The following is a 26,003-nucleotide window of genomic DNA, read 5'->3' as shown; positions in this document are numbered from 1 at the left end:
AGCTTAGTTTCTGCCCATGATAATTTGCTTAATTCTCCCTATTTAGTTTTTGGCCCTTTTATTCATATCAGCCACAGAAATGTTATCTCTAGTAAAGCATTCCTCCTCCTTCCTTCATTTCTCCCTTCTTCTCTATATTACTATCTTCTTTTTTTTTCATTATCTTTCACTCCTGGAAGTAGATTTTATTAGTTTCCTGTGGCTGCTATAACCACAAACTTAGTGATTTAAAACAACACAAACTTAATATAACAAAATTTGATTGACAGTTCTGTCAGTAAGAGGTCTTGAAAATGACCTGGTAGCAGGGTTATATTCTTTTGGAGGTTCAAAGGGAGAATCCATTCATTTCCTGTTCCAGCTTCTAAAAGCTATCCACATCTCGGGGCTCATGCTCCCACCCCTCACAGTGGCACCACGATGACCTCTGCCTCCATCATCTCCCTCTTACAAGGACCCTGGTGATTATACTGGGCTCACCTGGAAAATCCAGAATAATTCCTCCATCTAAAATTCTTAATTTAGTCTTCAGTTTTCTCTTTGCCCAGTCAGGAAACATAGCCATAGATTCTGGGGATCAGGACACAGACAACCTTGTAGGGACACTGTTTTACCTACCACATATATAGAAGGCACCAAATGATCATATCAGAAGGTAACAATTTCTACCAGTGTTAACTGCCATCTCAGTGTGAAAAATGGTGTATGGTGTTATAATCATCAGTGTGAAAATAAAGGAAATTTAATTTAAAATGGATTTGAGAAGGGGTGCCTGGGTAGCTCAGTCAGTTAAGCATCCAACTCTTGATTTTGGGTCAGGTCATGATCTCATGGTTAGTGAAATCATGCCCTGTGTCAGGTTCTATGCTGACTGTCTGAGCCTGCTTGGGATTCTCTCCCTCCCTCTCTCAAAATAAATAAATAAATATTTAAAAAAAATAAAATGGATTTGAGAAGCACTGAAGGGGGAGCTCTCATGCAGGTACCACTGCTGTAGCCTGCATGACCTGCAGGAAGAAAGATAAGAATTATCTTGACAATTTTCCACACAGAAATTTCATCTACTGCTTTTTGCAAAAAGTAGGAGGGTCCTTCTCTGCTACAGCAGCAACTCACTAACCACTGCCCACAGTCAATAATAGATTGCCACACCTCAAACTCTTGTTCTTCTCCAGTGAACTTGTGTTCAAAACAATCCTCTCCAATTTCCTCCTAAAACCGAATAAAAGCTGACCTCTCCTTTGTCTATTTGTGCTTGCCTATAGTTCACCACAGTTTGCATGTCCCTATTTTGCAATTTCTCTGCTATTCCCAAATAAACTCATTTTGCTAGTAAAATAACCGGCTATTTTATTTTTAAGGTTGACATCAGCAATATTCTCTCAGATGGAAGGAAATGGAAGGAAATCACTTGCCTGCCTCTAGAGAGTCATTGATTCACTTACATAAGAGTTTTATTGCACAATCCTGAGGCAATATAAGAAAAAATCTCTCTTCTCAAGTTGCTTAAAACCTACTATCAGTAAAAAGCTATGCAAACAGATAATTATAAGAGAAGGCAAAGTGGTTAGTGCCTTAAGAGTTAAATCAAACGCATCAGCAAGCATGGGACAGAGAGAATACTTCCAATTAGGGTTACTAGTGAAGGTATTATTTTCCTTTATGTATTTAGCATAATACTTTGTTCCTGACATTATTCGACATATTTTTCAAATTTTACTTATTTCAGTCTCATAACAACCCTCTGTGAAACATATTATTATCATCTTAATTTTACAGATGAGAAATCTCAGACACAAATAGGTTAAAACATGAAATAAAATCCCATACTTAGAAAGAAGTCTGGCCCCAGGCAGTCTGGCTCCAGATTCCCTTTCTTAACCATTACACTAAGCTACCTTCTAGAGGGAGTCATTAAAGCCAGACCCTCTTAAGTACTGTGTTAAAAGGTCTGGGGGTACCTGGGTGGCTCAGCTGATTAGGCGACTTTGGCTCAAGTCATGATTTTGTGGTTCCTGAGTTCAAGCCTCCCATGGAACTCTCTGCTGTCAGCGCAGAACTTGCTTCAGATCCTCGGTCTCCCTCTCTCTCTGCCCTTTCCCCACTTATGCACTCTCTTTCTCAAAAATAAACATTTAAAAAAAGAGAATTAAAAAAAAAGTTTGTACATGGAGAAACAAGGAGCATTCTGGGTGAACAAAGCAGGAAAGCAAAGGACACAATGATTCCGGTGAAGATCATAGCTAAATTATCTAAAGTAATATGAAACATGTAGCTATGTATAATTCTGTACCCATACATTTACAGATGAACAAAATTGCAAACTATTGGATTATGCTAGCTACCTGGAGCATCTTAAAACTTTGAAATTTCCTTCATCTGAACCTTGAGTTGGGCACAAACATGAAGCCCATAGAGTTTTGGCCTGAAGAATTTTGGTTTATTAGCAATTACTGGTCATGCTACTTAGATTATTTCAAGTCTGAAAATTACTCTGTTCTTACAATATGTTTTCCTCATCATAAGAATTATTAAATTATATGTAACTTCATATAAACATTATACTGGTAAATAGCTTTAGAATCAGACATACCTGAATTTGGATCACATTTCTGCTATTTGCCAGTTCTGTGTAACGTTTTTGTCTCCTGAGGGCTTCACTTTTTCATCTGTAATGTGGGAACAAAAACAATTGCTTACTTCTCCGAATGGAAGTTATAAATATTAAATACTACATATTGAAACACATAGCACAGAACCTGGCACCTATTAATTGCTTAGTAACTTTTATCTGCTATTACTATTATAGCCAATTTTAAAAAATTTTTATAAGGACATAATACTGCAAGAACTGAATTTTAACATACTAAAAACAGAGCAAACTGAAAATTTTCAATGTTTAAGAAAGTGTATTTTTGAACAATGCTAAAGGAAGTGGCAAAGTACAGCAGCTGGTAAAACAAATTTTTGAATAAGATACAGTCGGTCAGAATTCTATCTTCATGACTTACTATACTTAACAGCTGTGTGACTCTGAGTATTCTTAGTCTAATCTTGGCATTCAAACAAAATATGAATAATACCATACATTTAATAAATTATACCTATGAAAAGCTAATACACTGAGAGACACATAGTAGACACTCAATAAATAGAAACTTTTTGTTTAATGATTCTAATTGGACTCCTATTATTTCCTTCTAAATGTTAGTGACAAAATCTTCAAAAGTGATAACACAAAGACAGAAGGATAGCAAATTATTGGCATATAAGTATTCGATTAAGAATTCACTGATGATTTTAAGATAACATATTATTTAGTTATTTTACATTGAGCCATAATAGTTTTTGACAAAGATAAATTGTGTCTTATGGTTTTTTTTCTACTACATAGGTTTATGCCTAAACTAACCCATTTGTTTTTTATAAAAGCAGTCAAATTTATCATTGTTTTAGGACAACAGTGTTTCCAAAATATACAAGCTAAAAGTAGTATAGTATCCAATTTTGTTGAAATTAGATTTTTAGAATTTATTTACATAGTCAAATTAATAGTTGCTGAATGAATCAAAGAAATCAGTTTGGAAAATTTAGTACATTTCCTGGCATCTGCTCTTGGGTCATTATTTACTGAATCTGCACTTTTACAGCAGGAGGGGCAATTATTATAAACTTAATTGATAAACTAAGTGTTTCCACCAGCAGGAAAGAGGTGATTTTACAACTGCAATGGGTCTGAAAATTTTAAAGAACATAGCAGGCACTCTCAGATTTATGATTTATGGTGGGGTTACATCCTAGTAAACCTATCATAAGTTGGGAATATCATAAATCAAAAATGCATTTAAGACACCTAGCCTAGTAAACATCATGGCTTAGCCTAGCCTACCTTAAACATGCTTAGAACACTTATATTAGCCTACCAGTGGGGCAAAATTACCTAACACAAAACCTATTTTTTAATAAAGTGTTGAATATTTCATGTAATTTAGTGAATACTGTGCTGAAAGTGAAAAACAGAATGGCTTAAGTGTAATTGTTATTTATCCTCATGATCACTTGGCTAACTGGGAGCTGTGGCTGCCATTGTCCAGCATCATGATAGAGGACTGTCCCACTATCACTAGCACAGGAAAGGGTCAAAATTCAAAGTATAGTTCCTACTGAATGCTTATTGTTTTTGCACCATCATGAAGACAAATAAATAATAGGATAAACTACCACAAGTTGGGGCTGATTTGTGTACAGCCTCCCTAATACCAATAATTTTGGCTAGCACTTCGTAAGAATTTCCAGTGCCAAACACTTTACAAGTACCACACTTAGCTGACACATTAAAAGTTATGTGTAGATTGTTTATTCCGCAACCCTATTTTTCAGATGAGCAAACTAAAGTTTATCTAAGTTAAAATTTTTGCTCAAGTCCTATCATTGATAATTGGAAGATCTGGGAGTTGAATTCAGGTAGGGCCACCTCTAAACCTCATATTTCTAACTATTTCATTTTTAATATCTTTACAGATAATCACAGAAAATAACAACTCTAAAGATAACAAAAAATATCCATTTTGGTATGCTGTCAATAAATATTACTTTTATCTTCTAAAGCATATCATACAATGTTCTTTACTTCTATCCTTGACACCTTCTTTATCATTAGGATTCCCTCCTCATTGATGTAGGCTGGGCTCCTGTCAACTCTCCAGCCTCTCAGCCATGGCAGACCCATCCCATTTATCCTCTTGCCTGACCCTCTTTACTCTTTGACTGCTTCTCTGCTGTCCTAAATGTTTGCAGACACCCTGGGAGAGAAGACCAGAATAAGTAATTCCCACTTTCTCCACAGCAAGCTCCAAAACACTAATTTTGGATGCTACATAGCAACTTTGATAAAATGATTAATATGTTCAGTTTGGGATTTTCTATGAAAAGTATATTAAAAATAAATTTATTTCATATATTTACATATTCAAAAAATTTTAAGAAATTATTTTTCAATGCTTATTTATTTATTTATTTTTGAGAGAGAGAGTGCATGTGAGCAGGGGAGTAGCAGAGAGAAAGGAAGACAGAGAATCCCAAACAGGCTCCATGCTGTCAGCACAGAGCCCCAGGTGGGGCTTGAACTCACAAACTGTGAGATCATGACTGGAGCCAAAACCCAGAGTCAGACCCTAAACCGATTAAGCTACCCAGGACCCTTTAATAAATTATCACTTTCAAGTTTTATTTCAACATATAATTAAAGTAGAATCAAATGAAGGAGATTTTAAAATTTTTTCCAGAGTCTTAATATTAAATACAATGTATTTGCAACATATGGATGGAGAGATTTCAGTGTCAGGTTAGCCTCAAGTTAGCTATTAATCCTGAAGGAAATTGATTAATCTTTTTGGATTTATAAATTCTTATCAGTAGAATGAGCTATTTTTGCAACAGAAGAATTCAATAGTCTTGTTACCTATATTTGGTATATCTAGAATAAGTCAATTTTCAAGATGGGGCAGGAAACAACTCCTAGATAAAAAAAATCAAAGCTATAACATAACAAAGAAAAGATATGCAAATAAAAATCAGAAAGCACAAAATTAAAATGTTTAGATTCAGATCATAGCTGTGCTACAAAGAATCTCCAAACTTTGTCAAAAGAAAACTTACCATATTCGGCCAACATATTCAAAACTCATTGAATATATGGTTACTGGGAATCAGGTAGGCATACAAAACAATAGATTAGACCAGAAGTTCTTATCTGGGAGTTATTTAAACCTCCAGGAACATTTGAGAGTGTCTTGGGACACTTTTGGGGTATCATCAGTGAGAGTGAGAGTGCTGATAGAATCTAGGGGATAGAGGCCAGGGTGCTGCTACACATCTGACAATGCCCAGGACAGTCCCTTCCCACCTAAAAGGAATTAGACAGCTCCAAATATCAATAATGCCACAGATGAGAAATCTTGAACTACATCAAGATAAAATATTCAAATGAGTAAACAGTTTATAAAACATAGAACTTCTACCAGCCAATGCAACACAATAAAACCAAGAGCTCCAACAAGGTAAAACAGCTACTTTTATTTTTATTTTTTAATTTTTAAATTATCATTATTTTTTTGAGAAAGAGAGAGAGAGCAAGCAGGGGAGGGAAAGAAGGAAAGGGAGAAAGAGAATATTAAGCAAGCTCTATGCCCAGCACAAGTCTCAATCTCACAATTGTGGTATCATGATCTGGGTCAAAATCAAGAGTCAGATGCTCAATGAACTAAGCCCCTCACCTGGCAATTTCCTCTATTTTTCAAAGTACTTTCCTCTTAGTTTGATATAAATTATTTAGGTTACCTGTATATTTTTAAACCAAACTAGATTTATCAAACACTTCCATCCCTCCATCCTCATCAATTATTTGTAAATACGATTTCATTGTATATTTTGTCATGAGAGATCAATGACTAAATGGTGGTGGTACAACGAGATAAAGAAAATAAGTTGAATTGTGTGAGGAGGGATCTATTGGAGAAATAAAGAGGAAAAATAAACAAATTAAAGACTAATCAATTGAGGTAAGCAATAGAGAGGCATTGACATTTCAAACATAAAGAGTAGGGAATCTCTTAGTTTGATTCATGTGTGAGTTTACTATTATTACACTGCTACTACTTATCCAAATACTTACATATATCTTTGGACCAAGAGTAAGATTTTTATTATGATTATGAACACTAAAGAGTAATAGCATGAGCATCAAGTAGAACTAGTCTCAATATTGTAAGTGCTATTCACCTTTATTAGTTATCATGTTTTTATGTCAAATTCTTAATTCTCAATAGAAACATGGTACAAATAGTATTATGTACTTCATAGGGTTTTGAGGATTAAATTATATAATACAAAAGGCATTTGATTTAATAATTCTCTTATTCTTTGTGCTCATTAAATATTAGATGTTGTCAGTTTAGACAATGATGTTTATGATAATGATCTATGAGGTTGTGGTATATGACATGACACAAAGGGTGAGTAGAAATGGCCAGTAGGAAGAATGAGTCAAATCTGGTGAAGAAAGCATGTTATATGAGATAGGAAGTCTAGAGAAATAGATGGTTATGACAAGATTGATATGATATCAAAATTGCAGCAAGTTCAGAAGCCTTCTAAGAAAGATTATTAGTTGCTACTAAAGGCCTAATACCTAAGAGATTATATAACTATAGATTTCATGAGCAAAAACCTCCATGTCAAGTCTAAAGAAAAAAAAATATCAAGTTTCCTTTATCTTCCCATTGCAACCTCTACAAACCTAGGTATTAAGGAGATCAAAACACAACTGGTTTGCTTACCTTGTTGCTGATTAAAGATCTATTTGGGGAGCCAGTGCAATGATCTTTAGAGACAGAGGAAACATTAGATCCTACCTGTAGGCTAAGAATACTCACTGTCATTCTAGAATTAGTGGAATTAGTAGTGGAAAAGAAATATTGAGACATAGACGGCTAGAGAAAGAACAGGGGCCTAGACCATAAAAAAAAGCAAAATAAATGGATCTATAGTTATTAAAATACTTTCCTATTATGTGATTTGAAAAGGAATTCATGTGCATGTTGATAGGAGTTATATGGGAATTCTCTTTACTTTCAGTTCAATTTTACTACGAACCTAAAACTGCTATAAAAATAAAACGTAGGGGCACAAGGGCAGCTCAGTGGTTAAACATCTGACTGGGGCTCGGATTATGATCTCGTAGTTCGTGGGTTCGAGCCCCACATAGGACTCTGTGCCTGACGCCTGCTTTGGATTCTGCATCTCCCTCACTCTCTGCCTCTCCCCTGCTCACTCTCTGTCTCTTAAAAATGAATAAAAGTTAAAAATAAATTAGTAAATAAAATTTATTTAAGAAAATGAATTTGTATGATTATCTGAGAAACCATTCAGGAAGTTGGGTTTCTTAAAACTTTTATAAGTTATTCATTTTTTAAAGATACTTTTAAGTAATCTCTACATCCAATGTAAGTCTTAAACCCACAACCTGGAGATCGAGTTGCAAGCTCCACTGACTGAGCCCGTTAGGCACCCCAGAAATTGTTTTTTAATATAGAAGAAAAAATAAACTATCTGTCCCATTCATTACTGAAAATTATCATTATATTGTATGTCTACTATGTGACATTAATTCTACATAACTTATCCTTAACTTTCACAAAAACCTTGAAATATTGCTAGCATTTCCTTTAACAGATGAAAAACTGAAGATTAAATAGGTTACATTGTCAAAGTTCACATTACTAATATATGTCAGAGCTATAATTAGAACCCAGGTCTCCAAATGCCTTTCTTTAATACTTTCTACTAGACTGTGTTACCTTAATTGAAACCAATTAATACATCATTTTCTTCAGAAATGGCAGCAACAGATGCATATAGAAAGGGAAGGCTGTTTTCATCTTTTTTCAATACTGAAAGAACAAACAATGAAAAAGCTAAGTGTAATAAAGTTGAAAGCACACTAGTATTTTTAGTGGAATTTTATATTTTTTATTTTCTTTGAACCATTTAAAAATGTAAAAGCCTATCTTAGCTCAAAGGCTGTGCAAAAACAGGTGGTGAGCTTGATTTGGCAAAAGCACTGTAGTTTTCCCACTCCTGAATTAAAATATTATGCCAGTACTGATAGTTCTTTAATCCCTCTTATAGTTTTTTTTCACATAATTTACTGAGTTGAAACTTATATAACATAACATTAGTCACTTTAAAGTGGACAAATCAATGGCAGTTAGTATATACATGATGTTGTGGAACCACAACCTCTATCTAGTTCCAAAACATTTCCATTATTCCAAAGTAAAAACACTTTACTCATCAAGTAATTTTTTCCAATTCCCCCTTCTACCTAGTCCCTGCCATCTACCTGGTCCCCGCCAACCACCAATCTGTGTTCCATCGTTACATATTTTTCTATTCCGGATAGTGCCTATAAGTAGAATCATACAATATGTGACATTCTATGTCTGGTTCTTTCACTTTGCAAAATGTATTCAAGGTTCATCAATGTTGCAGAATGTATCTGAATATCAGTTTTTCTTTATGGTTGAATAGTATTCAATTGTATGTTTATATCCTATATCATTTATCCATTCACCTGTTGATTCATCTGGACTGTTTCTACCTTTTAACTATTGTGAATATTACTGCTATCAACATGCATTTACATTTACTTGTCTGAGTGCCTGTTTTCAATTATTTTGGTATATACCTAGGATCAAAATTGCAGGATGAAGTGATAGTTCTAAGTTTAACTTTTGGGGGATCAATTAAATTTTTTCAAAGCAGTTGAATAATTTTCAATTCCAACAAGCAATATACAAAGGCTTTAATTTCTCCATATGCTCAACTGTTATTTTCTATTTTTACAATTATTATATATTAGTGAGTGTGAAGTGATGCCTCATTGTGGTTTTGATTTGCATTTCTCTAATGACTAATGATGTTGAGCATCTTTTCATGTATTTGTTGGTCATTTATATATCTTCTTTTGAAAATGGCTACTGAAGTCCTTGCCCCTTTGTTAATTGATAGTTTGTCTTTTTGTTGTTCTAAGTGTTCTTCACATATTTCAAATACTTGTCCTTTAACAAGTATGTGAATTGATATTTTCTCTTTTCTGCATATTGTCTTTTCCCTTGCTTATAATGTCATTTGATACACACAGGTTTTAATTTTGATTAAGTCTAAGGTATTTATTTTGTCTTTTACTGCCCGTGTCTTTGGTGTCCTAGCTAAGAATCCATTGTCAAGTGCAAAATTATAAAGATTTACTCCTTTTTTCTTTAAAGAGTTTTATGGATTTTGTTTTTATATTTAAGTCTGATGAAGTTTGAATTAATTTTTGCATACAGTATGAAGTAGGAATTTGACTTCATTCTTATGCCATGAATATCCAGTTGTCCCAGAAGCATTGTTGAAAAGATTATTCTTTAAAATTAATTGACCACAGATGTATAGATTTATACCTGTAATCTAAATTCTATTCCTTTGGTCTATATGTCTATATTTATGCCAGCATCACATTATTTTGATTATTGTAAATTTATAGTGAGTTTTAAAATTGGAAAGGGTGACATGTTTGTTATTCTTTGTCAAGTTTGTTTTGGTTATTAAGGGTCCCTAGAAATACAAAAGAATTTGAAGAGTTTTTCAATTTCTGCAAAAAAATAAAAAAGGTTATTGTAATTTTGATAGAAATTGCACTGAGCCTGTAGATCACTTTGGGTAGTATGACATCTTAATAATATTAAATCATGTAATTCATGAACAGAGAATGCATTGTTATTAAAGTCTTTCATTTCTTTCAGTAATATATATATTTTTTGGTTTTCATTGAATTAGTCACCCACCTAGTAAATTTTTTCTGAATATATTATTATTTGGATGTATGATAAATTAAATTGTTTTCTTAATTTCCTTTTGGATTAGTCATTGCTGATGTAGAAAAATAATTGGTTTTTGTGTTGATCTTGTACCCTGCAATTTTGCTGTGTTTATTAGCTCTAGTTGCTTTATTTCTTAGGATTTTCTACATATAGAATCATGTCATCTGTAGATAGAGGTAGTTTTATTGATTCCTTTCAAATATGGATGCTTTATATTCCCCTTTATTATCTAATCATTCTAGATATAACTTCCAGAATAATACTAAACAGTAATGGTGAAAAGTGACCATCTTTCTCTTGTTTCCAATATTAGGGAAAGAGCTACTCTGTTCCTACACAGTTCTGTACCCTCTTTATGCTGTCACAAGTTATATCTGCATAGATTGTATGCTCAACAGCATAGATATATTATTCTTTTTACATACTTGTTTCTTAAATCATGTAGAAAATCTAAAGTGGATTTAACAACCAAAAACACTGTCAATAATATTGGGTTTTATGTATGCCCACGTTACCTTTACTAGAGATTTTTATATTTTCATTCAGCTTCCAGGGACTCTCTGGTATCCTTTCATGTCAACCTAAAGTATTCCCTTTAGCTTTTCATATAGGGCTTCACTGCTGGTAATGAAGTCTACCAGATTTTGTTTTTCTGGAAACAATTTATCCTTGATTAAAAAAAAATTATCCTTGATTTTTGACAGATATTTTTTCCACACATAGAGTTCTTGGTTGAGTTATTTTTTCTTTCCGCACTTTAAATATGTCATTCCATTGCTTTTTGTTTCCCATGGTTACTAATAAGAAATCAGTTGTTAAACTTACTGAGGATCCCTTCTGAATTTTCACTTGCCTTCAAAATTATTTTCCTTATCTTTCTACAGTTTTATGATGATGTGTCTTGGTATGAGTCTTTGAATTTATCCTATTCAGAGTTTATTGAGCTTCTTGGATATGTATGTTCATGTGTTTCATCAAACGTGGAAAGTTTTCAGCCATTATTTCTTCAAATATCCTTTCTGTCACTTTCTCTCTTTTCCCTCTGGGACTCCACAATGCATATGTTGATTGGTTTAATAGCATTCAACAGTTCTCTTAGGCTTTGTTCATTTGTTTCATTCTTTTTTTTTCTCCTCAGAGCTCAATAATTTCAATTGTCCTATTTTTAAAATGACTGATTCTGTCTTCTGTTCAGATCTGCTATTGAATGCCCCTAGATGAAAGATAATTGTGTTTTCGTTTTTAGAATTTCTATTTAGTTCTTTGATAGTTTTATTTCTTTATGATATTCTCATATTCTCTTTATGATATTTTCACATCAATTTTTCTTCATTACCTTTTATTCTTTATGGATGGTATCCTTTAGATTTTTGAGTATATTTAAACCAATTGATTTAATGAAACTAGACTACTTTCTTACACCATACATAAAAATGAACTCAAAATGGATAAAGGACCTGAATATGAGACAGGAAAGCATCACAAACCCTAGAGGAGAAAGCAAGAAATAACCCCCTTGACCTAACACAGAAATTTCCTACTCTACACATTCCCAAAAGCAAGGGAATCAAGAGCAAAAATGAACTATTGGGACCTCACCAGGATAAAAAGCTTCTGTAATGCAAAGAAAACAATCAAGGAAACTAATAGGCAACTGACAGAATGGGAAAAGATAGTTGCAAATGACATTATGGATAAATGGCTAGTATCCAAAATCTATAAGGAACTCACCAAACTCCACACCCAAAAAACAAATAATCCAGTGAAGAAATGGGCAGAAGACATGAAAAGACACTGTCGGTGGGAATGTAAATTGGTGCAGCCATTCTGGAAAACAGTGTGGAGGTTCCTCAATAAATTAACAATTAAATTAACAATTAACTCCCCTATGGCCCAGCAATAACACTGCTAGGGATTTACCCAAGGGAAACAAAAGCATTGATGCATAAGGACACATGTACCTGAATGTCCATAGCAGCACTTTCAACAATAGCTAAATCATGGAAAGAGCCTAAATGTTCATCAACTGATGAATAGATCAAGACAATGTGGTTTATATATACAATGGAATACTACATGGCAATGAGAAAAAAATTAAATCAGGCTATTTGTGGCAATGTACATGGAACTTGAGGGTGTCATGTTAAGTGAAATAAGTCAGGCAGAGAAGGAAAGATACCATATGTTTTCACTCATAAGTGTAACAGGAGAAACTTAACAGAAGACCATGGGGGAGGGGAGGGGGGAAAGTAGTTGGGAGAGGGAGGGAGGCAATTCTCTTTAATACTGAGAACAAACCAAGGGCTGATGACGGAGGGGGAGAGGGAAAGGAGGGTGATGGTCATGGAGGAGGGCACTTGTGGGGATCAACACTGGGTGTTATACGGAAACCAACCTGACAATAAACTATAAAAGAAAAATAAATAAATAAATAAATAAATAAACTAACTTTAAAAAATAAACCAATTGATTTAAAGTCTTTGTCCAATAATCCCAATATTGGGCTTCCTTGGGCGTAGTTTCTGTTAATTTGCTTTTTCCTGTGAATGAGTCACAATTTCCTGTTTGTTTGCATGCCATACGACTCTTTCTTATTGAAAACTGGGTATTTAAATATCTTAATATAGTAACTCTGAAAATAAGATTCTGTCCCTTTCCAGGATTTGTTTTCATTATTGTTTAAAGCTGAAGTCATTTGTATATTTAGTAACCATTCTAAATTGTTTCTGCAAAGAATTTATTCTTTACCATGTGTGGTCACTGAAGTCTCTTGTTTTTTAGCTTGTGTCAGCTACTGTTTTTACAGATATTTCCTTGAGTGCTGGGATACATCAACAAACACACACACACACACACACACACACACACACACACACACAAAATAACCTCTACCAGTCTTTACAGAATGCCTTTGTTTTGGGGCAGTCTTTTAAGACATAGGCAGACTATTTATAACTCTGCTTAGCCTTCACTTCTTCCTTGCACTGGAACTACAGATCAACCAGAAGTGAAGGCTTATGGTCTTTTCAGGCCTTTTTGTAAGCATGTGTCCTTCCCTGAGCATGCATAGATCTTTCGAAATTTCTTAGTATACATGGGTGATATTTGAATGCCCTAATTTTCTAAAGAAAGTCTAATTTTTCCTCCTAGACTTGAGATAGTCTATGCATGTCTCAGCCATATCTTTTGTACCAGGAGGCTGTAGATTTTTCATTCACCTTAAACTTTTTTTCATGCAATGTCTGCCACTTTTATACTGGACTAAATTCCATAGTAGGTGGAACAAAGATAAATGCCTTACATCAGTCCTTCAGGTATCCCTGCCAGTAGCTTAGAATGAACAAGCACAACAATTTGTAAATAAGTCTTGTGTGATGAGCATTGGGTTTATATGTTTATATGTAAATGATGAATCACTAAATTTTACCCTGAAACCAATTTTACCATATATGTGAACTAACCAGAATTTAAATAAAAACTTGGGGGGGGGAAAGTCTTTTCGGCTTTTTTCCAGAACCAGAGACCAGGGTACCATAGAGGGAATATTCATTCTTACCTAGGTGAGGCTCTCAGGGCTGGGTGCAGACACATGTTATTTGATCATAATTGGTGGTTAGACCTCCAGTGTAAAAAAAATAAACTGTCCTTAGAGTTGGAGCTTCAAAAGTGTGATTCAAGGATAATACAATCTCATAAACCCTTGTTCCTGAGCTGTTTTTCTGTATTTTAAAAGAAATAACTCTTACAGGGGCACCTGGGTGAGTTAGTTGGTTAAGCATCTAGATGATTCTTAGTTTCAGATCAGGTCACAATCTCATGGTTTGGTTCATGAGATCAAGCCCTGCATTAGGCTCTGTGCTTTCAGCCTTTCTCTCTCTGCCATTCCCTACATGGTCTCTTGTTCTAAAAATAAATAAACTTAAGTTCTTTTTAAATAAAAGAAATAACTACCTGATTGTACAAAGGTTTTGAGTTACCCTGAAATAAAATACAGATTATATTTACATTTAATATAAACATATAAGTACTTACACATAAAATATTTATGATATCTATGTATATATGCAGCTTAATTTATATAAAATATAAAAAGTACCTCAAAGAAGCACAGCCCAAAATCTGGGCAAGTTTAGTAAATTGCTGTGGGAAAGAGCTAGAAAAAACATGACAGTATATTTATATGGTATATATATATATATATATATATATATATATATACACACACACATATATGTATATATATAGTATATATATACACACACATAGGGGTGCATGTGCCCCCATGAATCAGCACTTTTGTATCCTTTGGATAAATACCTAGTAGTACAACTGGAATGAACCAATGGATTCTATTTCTGAAGTCAAGATTACACTGTATATTAACTAACTTGAATTTAAATTAAAATAAAAATAGGAAAGTAATGATAGTACATAAGGCTTCCTTTTTCTAGGATGACAAGTTTACCTCAAATACTATTTTTAAAAAGTAATACTTAGAAACAAGAAAACTAGAGCAAAGTAGGAGGATGAAGACAGAGCATATTGCAGAAACAACTGTAGCACCAAGACAAAACATAAGAGAACTTAAAAAAATTTCAAGTTCGGGGCACCTGGGTGGCTCGGCTGATTAAATGCATGACTTTGGCTCAGGTCATGATTTCACAGTTCATGTGTTCAAGCCCCATAGGGCTCTATGCTGACAGCTCGAAGCCTGGAACTCTGCCTCTCTCCTACTCTCAGTCTGTCTCTCTCTCTTTCAAGAATAAATAAATATTAATATCTTTAAAACTTTAAGGTCACAATATGAATGAAATACCTAAACATTAGGCAGGAAGTCATCAAAATTCTAAAGGAGAAAGCAGGCAGAAACCTCTTTGACCTTCACCACAGCAACTTCTTACTCAACACGTCTCTGAAGGCAAGGGAAATAAAAGCAAAAATGAACTATTGGGACCTCATCAAAATAAATAAGCTTCTGCACAGTGAAGGAAACAATCAGCAACACTAAAAGGTAACCTACAGGATGGGAGAAGATAGTTGCAAATGACATATCAGATAATAGGTTAGTAAATCTACAAAGAACTTTATCAAACTCAATGCCCAAAAACCAAAATAATCCAGTGAAGAAATGGGCAAAAGACCTGAATAGAAACTTCTCCAAAGACAACATCCAGATGAATGAAAAAAATGCTCAAGACATGAAAAATGCTCAACATCACTCATCATCAGGGAAATACAAATCAAAACCACAATGAGATACCACCTCACACCTGTCAGAATGGCTAACATTAACAACTCAGGCAACAACAGATGTTGGTGAGGATGCAAAGAAAGAGGATCCCTTTTGCAATGCTGGTGGAGAATGCAAATTGGTAAAGCCGCTCTGGAAAACAGTATGGAGGCTCCTCAAGAAATTAAAATAGAACTACCCTATGATCTAGCAACCACTGCTAGGTATTTATCCAAGGGATACAGGCGTGCTGTTTCAAAGGGGCACATGCACCTCAATGTTTATAGCAGTGCTATCAATAATAGCTGAAAGAGCCCAAATGTCCATCATATATACACATATATACACAATGGAGTATAACTCAGTGATCAAAAAGAATGAAATCATGCCATTTGCAACTATGTGGATAGAACTAGAGGGTATTATGTTAAGCAAAATTAGTCAGAGAAAGACAAATATCAAATAATTTCACTCATATGAGGACTTTAAGACACAAAACATATGAACATAATGGAAAGAAAGCAAAAATAATATAAAAACAGGGAGGGGAAGAAAACATAAGACTCTTAAATATAGAGAACAGAGAGTTGCTGGAAGGATTGTGGGAGGGGGGATGGGCTAAATGGGTAAGGGGCATTAAGGAATCTACTCCTGAAATTATTGTTGCACTATATGTTAACTAACTTGGATGTAAATTAAAAAATAAATAAATTATATTAAAAATTTCAAGTTCAAATTCTATGGAAAAACACTCTTCCCTCTCTCCCAGTTCTCTGAATTTTCCTTCTTCCACTAACTGCTCCTTTAATTGCTGGCTATTAAAAAAAATATTGACTTTTGAATTCACTTTTAAATTCCAACACAGTTTATGATTAAAAAAACAAGCAAAACACAAACAAGCCCTTTGTTTGCAGTGGATTTTAATTTGTGTAGGCAGCCCATTGCTATTTTAAGCAGCAGGAATGGACTATAGAGGCAATGAAGTAGAATTGATATATTTGTGTGAATTAAATTGTTCCCTAAACAAAGTCCAACAATATAAATCTTTGTTTATAGTTTTATGATTGGTAGTTTCATGAGTACCAAGTGGAGTCATATAAAATATCAATTTAATCTTACTCTCCCATCTCTCTTGCCAATCATAGACTAATATGTTGTAGTTTAATTATATTCCTCATGGAGTATATAGTAAGTTTTAGATGTGATGATAATACTTGATGTCCATTGCAAGAACCAAAAGCTATAAATTGATTAAGAAGAATACTGGACTGTAGAAACAATGAGATTCTAATCCTAACTTTTTTACTAACTAACTCTGATTGATGCTTTTGTGTAATTAATTTAACCCCTTAACCATAAAATATTTCTTTTGTAGTCCCTGTCCTTTCTGAAGACTTCATGGGTCCAGAGTGAACTAAGAAACATGAGGGCAATATGGTAATATTATGTTCATAAACTACAACAAAATACTGACATTTATCTTTCTAATATTTGTTTTGAGTCAACCTTTCATACAAAACATTAATGATGATAATAGTTGGTAGGATATGTTTTGCTATTAATATGCTTTCTTGATACAATTTTTTTATTAAAGAGAGAGAGAGAGAGAATGAATCTCAGCATGGAGCTCAATGAAGTGCTCAATCCTACAACCCTGGGATTATAACTTGAGCCAAAAGCAAGAGCTGGATGCACAGCCAAGCCAGTGAAATGCCCCTTTTGATACAATTTTTAAAATATGTGAATATTTTGTTAGTTCTTCTTTTACTTCCACACATGTAAACATTTGTTAACCTTTATATATACATAAGCATTTCATATAAACATATGCACACATTATACGTGTATAAATATAATTTGTTACCTATATTTTGTTATATATATATATACATACACATGCATTTATTTTGTTGTCATCAAATTCTTGCCACAAATATCTTAAGAAGTCTTTTCACCTTCATTTTGTAAATAAGAAAACTTCTGGTTGGTTTATTAACTCATTTTGGATTTCACTTCTACTTAATATGTCCCTTATATCATACTATATCATCCCCTGACTTAAGACAAAATACTTTAGTGATACTATAATGATTATTACTTTTTAAGCTTTAAGACTTTGAAAACTCTACAGAAATATTTACCAGATTAACAAATTTTATTCTCAATCACCAATTACCTATTTTCATGGATAATAACATGATGGTTCCAGAAATAATTGATGATTAATCCCTTCCAGCATATCAATTCTCCTTCTAACAACATGAATTTTAAAAGGTCAACACCATTCTTGTGAAATAACAGAAGTGCCAGGTGAAGCATATACATAGAGTGGATCATAACAAAAGTTTTTAGTCTCAAGTTCCCAAGATTTTTCCATTGTTTAGTTTAATTCTGATCATATATCTGCATCCTTTAAAGTTTTAGTTGGTAAAATCGATTCTGTAAACTAACAGGAGAATGATCAGATCAATTACATCCAGAGATGCCTGCCTCTCATTTCTTCTCTATGTCCAAAATCAGGCAGTGGATAATCACAGTATACATTGGAGGGACAGGTTTTGTAAAACTGCAACCCTGCTATGGTGTCAGTATATCCAACAATCTCTGCAGTTTCTTTAGGAACACCTATCACCATGAAATGTAAATACCTGAAGAAACCCAAATGGCCAGATAAAATCTATTCCATATATTCCATTGTGTTATGTCTCCAAGGAAGAGATGCATAAAAAATACAGTTCATAGTAAATTCAGATATATCTTTGAAAGTTAAGCAGTGACTAATGGGGATATAATTATTTTGAAGAATCTTGTTCTTGATATTTGATATGCTTCTCTTCTCATACATTTCAAAACACTGCTATTTACAATGCTTCTAATCGTATAGGTGCAGTAAAGTATGACCTTAAAATACAGTCAGTTTCAACAAATGTATAAGCAAATAAGTTAATGTTTATTGACATTGATAACATCAGTAGCTCACTGTGGGTGCGCTTATATTTCCACAAATTATAAAAGGCATCAAAAAGGTCATATATATAATAAAAAACATCTCATACACATTACCCAGCTCATATTATTGTTAAACATCTCTATTTCCTGTTACTTTGCTACTTCTTTTGTTTTAACTGTTTTGCATGGCAGTCTTGAGGATAAAATAAATTATTTCTAATCAAGACTTTCAGACTCCCAAGAAGTAAAGTAACTGAAAAATAACAACAGAGTTAGAAAAAATGGCATTGTTGGCCTTTGATCTTGTTGGTAGGTTTAATGATGACCATAAATTCTTTGTTACTTTTCCTTATAAGAGGTACAGTTTAATTCTGAACTGGCCTTAATGACTTGCTTGGCCAATAGTCAGACAATGTGATAATGTGACACTATGATATTCTGAGACTCCTAAACCTAAGTTATAAAAAGCCTTATATCTGAGTCTCTTGAAGCGTTTATTCTAGAGAAAGCTAACAATCATGTAAGAAGTCTGAAGACTTTATGTTTGAGAAGCCAAGGCATATGAAAAAGGACCTTGGATAGTGTGATGTCAGAAGAAGAGAAAAAGATGGGAAAGAAAATCTTTTTTTTCATGCATGCAAAAGCAAAGGGCAGTTTTATTAGGGCTTAGGCTCGCCAGGCCTACGTTTGGTCTCACAGCCTTCACCAACACAGTGGATCTGTGCTGAGAGGCCCAAACAAGGGCTGAATAGGATTTTTATGGGATTTGGGGAGGAGAGTTACAGGAAATTTTGACATAGGTACAGTGATCCAATCATTATTATACAATACTGACAGCAGGTTTAACTATTCACATTGTCTAGAGTATTCTTTACTTTTGGCGGGATCCAATCACAACATTTAGAGTACCTTTAAAATCAGCCAATTACAGGGCAAGCTTAGGGTCTTGTTCCGCGACTATCAGGTTAACTTTAACATTAGGTAACAGGGTCCTTTCTAAAGTTCCCATTGGCAGGCCTCATCCTTAGGAATGTGGAGAGTGGTAGCGGGCCTTCTCTGATTGGGAAAGGAAATCATTAAAGTGCCAGATGAGCAAGTGGAGAATCATATTTGAAGTGGAAACTCTAGCCCCATTCACACCAACTAGTCACATAGATCAGTGATCAAAATACTAGCTGAGTCCTTCTCAACTTTTGAATCCATAAATTTGTTAGCAAAGTAAAGTGATGATTTTATGTTACTAGTAGTTTGTTCTGCTGCAATAGGTAACCGTAACAGTCTTCATAATCCTAAACCCTTACTTGGGTTTCATCCTGGTCTTGCAAACTTGCCAACACTGAAAGTCATATACATTTAGGGAAAAGGGTGTTTACTGTTCATGTTGTTCAACACTTAATAGATAAGAATGAGATCAAGATAAGTGAAGTGACTTAAATATGTCCACATATTTGGTGACTACCAGAGCTGGAGCTAAAACCACAGATCCCTGGGTCTGGCAGACCTATTTCTATTCATCTAATGGAATATCAGATTACTTCTTTTAAAAAAGTTCCAGAATTTTAATGTCTTTTCCCTTCTGAGGACTTCCTGAGAACACATGTGCAGATCTGAAAAATTACTTTTTTTAAATGATGAGAACTGAACTGGTAAAGTTCTATCAACCAGGATGAAAGTATGAAGTTTTCCTAATACTTCATTTTAGAGTCACTACATTTATACTGAAATATTTAGTTATTTTGAAGCAAATTATATGTGCAGGATCATTTTAATAATTAGTGATTAATAATGTAATAGGTAATATTTAAGATATGACTGGAGAATAAAGAAAGAAGTAGTAAATTATCTATATGGAGGCACAGGTGACTTTTTGGAGTAAGGAATATAACTAGGTTTAGTGAAAGATTGCCAGAGAATGGATGAGAGTGGGCTTGGGGAATCCCTGGCTGACAGAATGGCATCTAGCTTGGTGTATTCAGAAAATTATAAAAGGGATTTGCTATTACTATCTCATATAGTTTAAATGAGAAAGGCAAGGTGGGAAGAGGATGGACAGTAGTTGAATGGCCTGAAGAGTTTTTAAGTAAAGGACATACACAGTTGGGCTACACTGAGAGACCACCTTGCTGGTTAGATGGAGGAATAGGTAGGAAAAAGGCAAGAGTGGAGAAGAATACTCAGCTAGGTAGGTATCAATAGACTGTATCAAGAGATAATGGAGACCTGAAATGATGATAATGGGCTACATAAAGAGAAAATCTTTGAAAAATAAGAGGTAGAAATTATAAGGTGATGTTGACCAGCTAAATGGATAACCAGAATCAGAAGGAAAGGAATAAGTTTAAAATGATGTCCAGGCTTCTGGTTTAGAAGCTTTACTGGATGACTGGTTCCATAAATATCCCTAGGGAAGGTGGGAAGAAATAAAGGAAGAAAGGACGGACAGAAGGAAGGAAGGAAAGAAGGATGGGGTGCCTGGGTGGCTCAGTTGGTTGAGCTTCCGGCTTCGGCTCAGGTCATGATCTCGAGGTTCATGGGTTGTAGCCCCGCATCAGGTTCTGCGCTGACAGCTAGCTCAGAGCTTGGAGCCTGTCTTTAGATTCTGTGTCCCCCTCTCTCTCTGACCCTCCCCTTCTCTCTCTCTCTCTCTCTCTCTCTCTCAAAAATAAATTTAAAAAATTAAACAATTTTTTAAAAATTTTAAAAAAAGAAAAGAAGAAATGAATAAATATTTAGAGGTAAAAGGAGTTCAGTTTCAGATCTGATTTTTATTTGTGGAATAATCATATGGCTATGTTAACTATCACTCCACTGTAAAGCCTTTTCTCAACTTTCCTCTCCTAAATGGAGCCAAATCCTTCCTCCCTTATACCATCTCTATTTCTCGGCAAACTTCTATTTATATCCACTGACAATTTTCATGATATATTTAAATTATATTAACATATCAATATTTCCCTGTATGTTACCAGCTATTGGATATTACAGATTATGTCTCACAGTAGGTAATTTTATGAATCTCTCAGCCTTGGGCTAAAGTAATGCTATACAAAGCAAAGTAAATTTTTTCTGGTTTGTCTTCCTACCACTTATATGGTTCCAACTAGAGGCCTCTAGCTACAAAAATGGGTTTCTGAAATATCTCATAAAAGGCAACTTTTTTCCATTTCCATATGGCCCAGTATGCTCCCAGCATATTTCCATATGCTCCAGTACTTTGCCAGTCACTCTGTTTTCTGCCAAGTATCCCATTCATTTTTATAGCTGATACATAGCTACATTTTTTGGGTTACTGGGAAAGATTCACAAGAGTAATTCATCTGATTATCCTTCCACATATATCTCTTGCATTTCCCTTTGCTATCTCAGAGTTAAGGCTTCTCCTGGGATTGAAACCACTTGAATCTTGAGAGCATTATTAGGCTACAGCATATCACAGTTTTGGAATATCCTGGTATAGGAGCTTGATCCTATTTGTTTGTTCATCACAGTATAAATAAAGTCCTAACACAGACAAGCTATAGAATGTGTAAAAGTTGTATCATACATTTTTACTTCTCAAGTTCAAGTCATGGGAAACTTTTTATATAACTTTTCTCAAGAGAAAGTTGTTTTCAATTGTTATCTAATTAGGTCTATATATTTAACAGCTACTTCCCATTCCCTGCGCCTGTGTAGACATGAGCAAAACTAGGAGAAGCTGCTCATTTCAGAGTAACCAGGCTATCATGTCCACTATTCCACATGCGCATTAAACTTGTTTTATTCCTATTATGCACCCTAATTTATATCCCACTTGCATTCCCTCTCTCTCCTTTCATTCCATTTACATTTATGACTTGGGCTACCAACCATTGGTTCTTATTTCATTATAAGATGCTGCCTCTCATACAAACACAGTTTCACATTTGATGACAACTCATGGACCAGTCCTATCAGAACAATGATTTCCAATTCACTTAAAAAAATATCATTTTACCAACCATTCACAATCACTGGTCATTCCTCCCTTATCTCCTTGCCACACTCTGATTTTCCATCTACATAAGGTTGCAGGCAGTCTTTCTGACTTTCTTTATCCATCAATTCCAAAAGGGAATATGGGGGTGTATTTTAAGATTTTCCTATTATTCATTGTACTCTTAATTCTAATGTGTGCTTAACATTAAACGAAATGCTTAACAAAACCTAAGTAAATGGTTCCTCATCCAGTCAGCCTAACGGGTGGGTCAGCCTGGACTAGATTCTAAAACTGGGCCATTTTCTTTGCCATGTCCCTCAAGAGCTCCACTTTTTAACTTTGTTTTAGATGCTTTCCCTACTTTTTCCATACTTCTGGATACATATGGTTTTCTAGTACTAAATCCTCCTCCATGTAGCAGATCCGTTGCTGAATTTACCTGTCTTGTCTGGATTTTTTCTATCTGTCGCAATCTGAATGTCTGCTTATATTCCTCTAACTGTAAATAATCAGAAGTCACAATTCAGCATACTGGCAGAACTCTCCTATTGTCAGGTACTTGAATGCTTTCTATTTGGCTGTCCCACCACAGGAAAGTTGTCACTGTTTTGAACTGTTATTTATGTTATATTGTTATTTCCTCCCCATACCATGTTCTGCCTCAATTTATACCAAATCTTACCAGACTCTTACCCTTTGATTTTGAAAATCAGATTTTCATTTAAAAGTCTTAGGTTTAAGCAACAATAATCTTAGAAGAAAGTTACGGACCATATTTTGGGAGATAGTAATTTCCTTTGCATACAATGGGTCAGTGCTCAATCTTCTTTTAATTTTTCTATCTCCCAGCTTCCATAAGGTTAGTTCATGGACACATACAAACATCATAATACACACTTTACTTCAAAGTGGAAACAAGAATCAGTTTGATTAAGTCAATGGGTCCTGACTTTGAAAAACACTTTCAATTTTCAGGGTCAAAGGATGGTCTGGCTTCCTTGGGCAGGTTTACCCATAGATGATAGATACTAACTTATATGACCTCTGAAATTTGAACAAAACACAAATTTAACATTGGTAAACCCGATGAAATATTTCTCAGCAAACAATGGGGACACACACAACAGGTTGATTTAGAGGCTCCAATCTACTCTATTTTAGTTTGACTTTGTTGTATTGCATTGCTCCCTATTTAGTTATTTTCCACAAACTAAACTATTTGGTTATCACATATGGAAGAATTTTTAAATGAATTGTGAATTTGGGTAAATCAGGTAACAATAAAGTCTTTGTTTCCTCACTTGTAAAATTAGGTAGTGATATTGCCTAAAGGCGGTTTGGGAGGTAAGGAGGAAAGAGACTCCAGAAGCTATGTTAAAGAAGGTTGGACAAGGAACCCAGGATTGCTGGAGGAAGTGCCCAAGTTTACATCATGTTAACAAACACCTTGGGTCACTTAAGCTAATATTTTCTTCTACATTGCTTTTTTTCCTCTTATTTTTGTTGGGTTTGTTACATCAAAAATGATAGCGGGAGAGAAGATTGAGGTGGAGTGGGCACCCAGAGGGCCGCCTCATGAAAATCATTTCCTGTGTGCCTTTTACGTACACCACAAAAACCAGATGGAGTCATGTTGCTGCCAGGAAGGCAAGAGAGGCGGACAAGCGGCGTGGGCTCTCTTGGCTCCCAGGGCTGATGAGAGCAGCAGCACAGTCAGCAAACACGGAGCCACATCCGTCTGCCTGGAGCCCCACTAAAAAGCAAACTGTCCCCTGAACCCAGATCCTGTTGAATTAAGAAAAGTGCCAAGACGGAAAGGAAGGGTCTGACTAGAAAACGGGGAGAAGCTGAAATGCAGCCAAGAAAAAACTACATTGAAAGAAGCCCAAACTCCAGGTAAAGAAAAAGGCCCACGCCTGCGGCCGAAAGCTTACCTTCCCTCAACAAGCCCGGGCGCCTAACCCGTGGAGCCCCGCCCAACGCCCTCCACGTGACTGCAACGTGAGGGGCGCTTCCGGCAGAGCAGGCGCTGCGGCGTCGCTCCTCAGGGCTGCGCCCCTTCAGCGCGCCGCCTTCCGGCGCCTGTGACGGCGCCCCTGTTGCACCCCAACCCAAGCGATGGTGGCAGGCGCCAAGTGACCGCGACGGAGCACCGGAAGCTGTAGCTGGACAGGAGGAAAGTAGGTGTCCAGCCAAGGGCAGACCATGAGCACAACCCTGGGCCAGCCGACTCGTGGCACCTCTCCTGTGGCCCTCTGGTTTAGCCCCTGTCCCCAGTCCCTCTGGCCGTGCGTTTAGGCTGTGAAGAAAATGATTTGTTTTCGCTTGAACAGGTCTTTTTCCAAATTTTGGCTTCCAGACTTTTGATCATCCTCATCATACAGTCCCCGTATCCCCCATCCTGCCAGTGCTGTTTAATGCTTTAAGGTGTTTTGAAAGTTACGGGGGATTAAAATTAAATTTGTGAAGCTGGAACCCACCCTAGGGGTAAAAGAAGATACCCGAGAGTTTTTTGAACTGGGATTATGAGCTCTTTTTACATTTTGGTGGAATGCTGTTTGAGAGAACCGGTGAGGTTTGGAGGCCCAAAAGCCTGAGATCCCTATTAGCATTTATTGAATGACTGCTCTGTGCCTGGCACTGTTGTGACTCAAATGTTTATTATAATCTTTTTTCCAATTGAGGGAACCTCAAGGGGCCTAGGTGGGAAAAAAGACCTAGAGGTCTTCTCTTTCCATATAAAGAACATCTAAAATTCTTTGGGGCACCTGGGTGACTTAGTCTCTTAAGCCTCAGACTTCAGCTCAGGTCATGATCTCGTGGTTTGTGGGTTCGAGCCCCACGTTTGGCTCTGTGCTGACAGCTAGCTCAGAGCCTGGAGCCTGTTTCAGATTCTGTGTGTCCCCCTCTCTCTGTCCCTTTCTACCTTGTGATTTCTCTCTCTCTCTCAAAAAATAAATGAACATTAAAATAAATAAATAAACATTAAAAACTGTAAAATAAAATTATTTTAATTCGATAGCATCACATAGTAACTAATGTACCCTTGTGGAGAAAAAAATGTTTTGCTTTGATTTTTAGTACAAGTTATTTTTCTGCCTAGTTCACAAAGTATACTTCTTTTGGATTGTTACATATTTTTAAATGAATATAGCTTTGTTGAAAATGGTGGCCAATATTACATGTTTAGATGTCAAACTTTATTTTTGGTTATATTTATGTTAGTGAAAGAAACTTAATTCGACTTGGAATATTGTTCTAGATTGAATTTTAACTAAATCTAAAATTTCTAGAAGTATTACCAAGACACAATTATCCAACATCCAATATTAAACACACTGCATATGCAACTTAAGTCAAATAAATAAAAAGTCATCAGTTATGTTAAATTAACCTAATTTTGTTTTAGTTATAAAATTAGTTAAAAGTCATTTAAGTATGA

General features: G+C 35.1%; 1 long non-coding RNA gene across 2 annotated transcripts in view; it reads right to left on the bottom strand.

Annotated features, from left to right (window-relative positions):
- LOC115305382 overlaps window positions 1-24,562 on the bottom strand; it is a 102,908-nt gene extending 78,346 nt beyond the window's left edge. For both annotated transcript variants that reach the window (XR_003914757.1, XR_003914758.1), the window contains exons 1-3: window positions 24,496-24,562; window positions 8,358-8,450; window positions 2,594-2,669 (exon numbers count right to left, since the gene is read on the bottom strand). This is a non-coding gene — a long non-coding RNA (uncharacterized LOC115305382). The remainder of the gene's footprint in view (window positions 1-2,593; window positions 2,670-8,357; window positions 8,451-24,495) is intronic.
- Between the last annotated feature and the right edge of the window lie 1,441 nt (window positions 24,563-26,003).

Source organism: Suricata suricatta, chromosome 2, assembly GCF_006229205.1.
Source record: "Suricata suricatta isolate VVHF042 chromosome 2, meerkat_22Aug2017_6uvM2_HiC, whole genome shotgun sequence".
NCBI classification, from domain to species: domain Eukaryota; kingdom Metazoa; phylum Chordata; class Mammalia; order Carnivora; family Herpestidae; genus Suricata; species Suricata suricatta.
The sequence above is the reverse complement of the archived record's forward strand: the minus strand, read 5'-3'. Positions and strand labels throughout refer to the sequence as shown.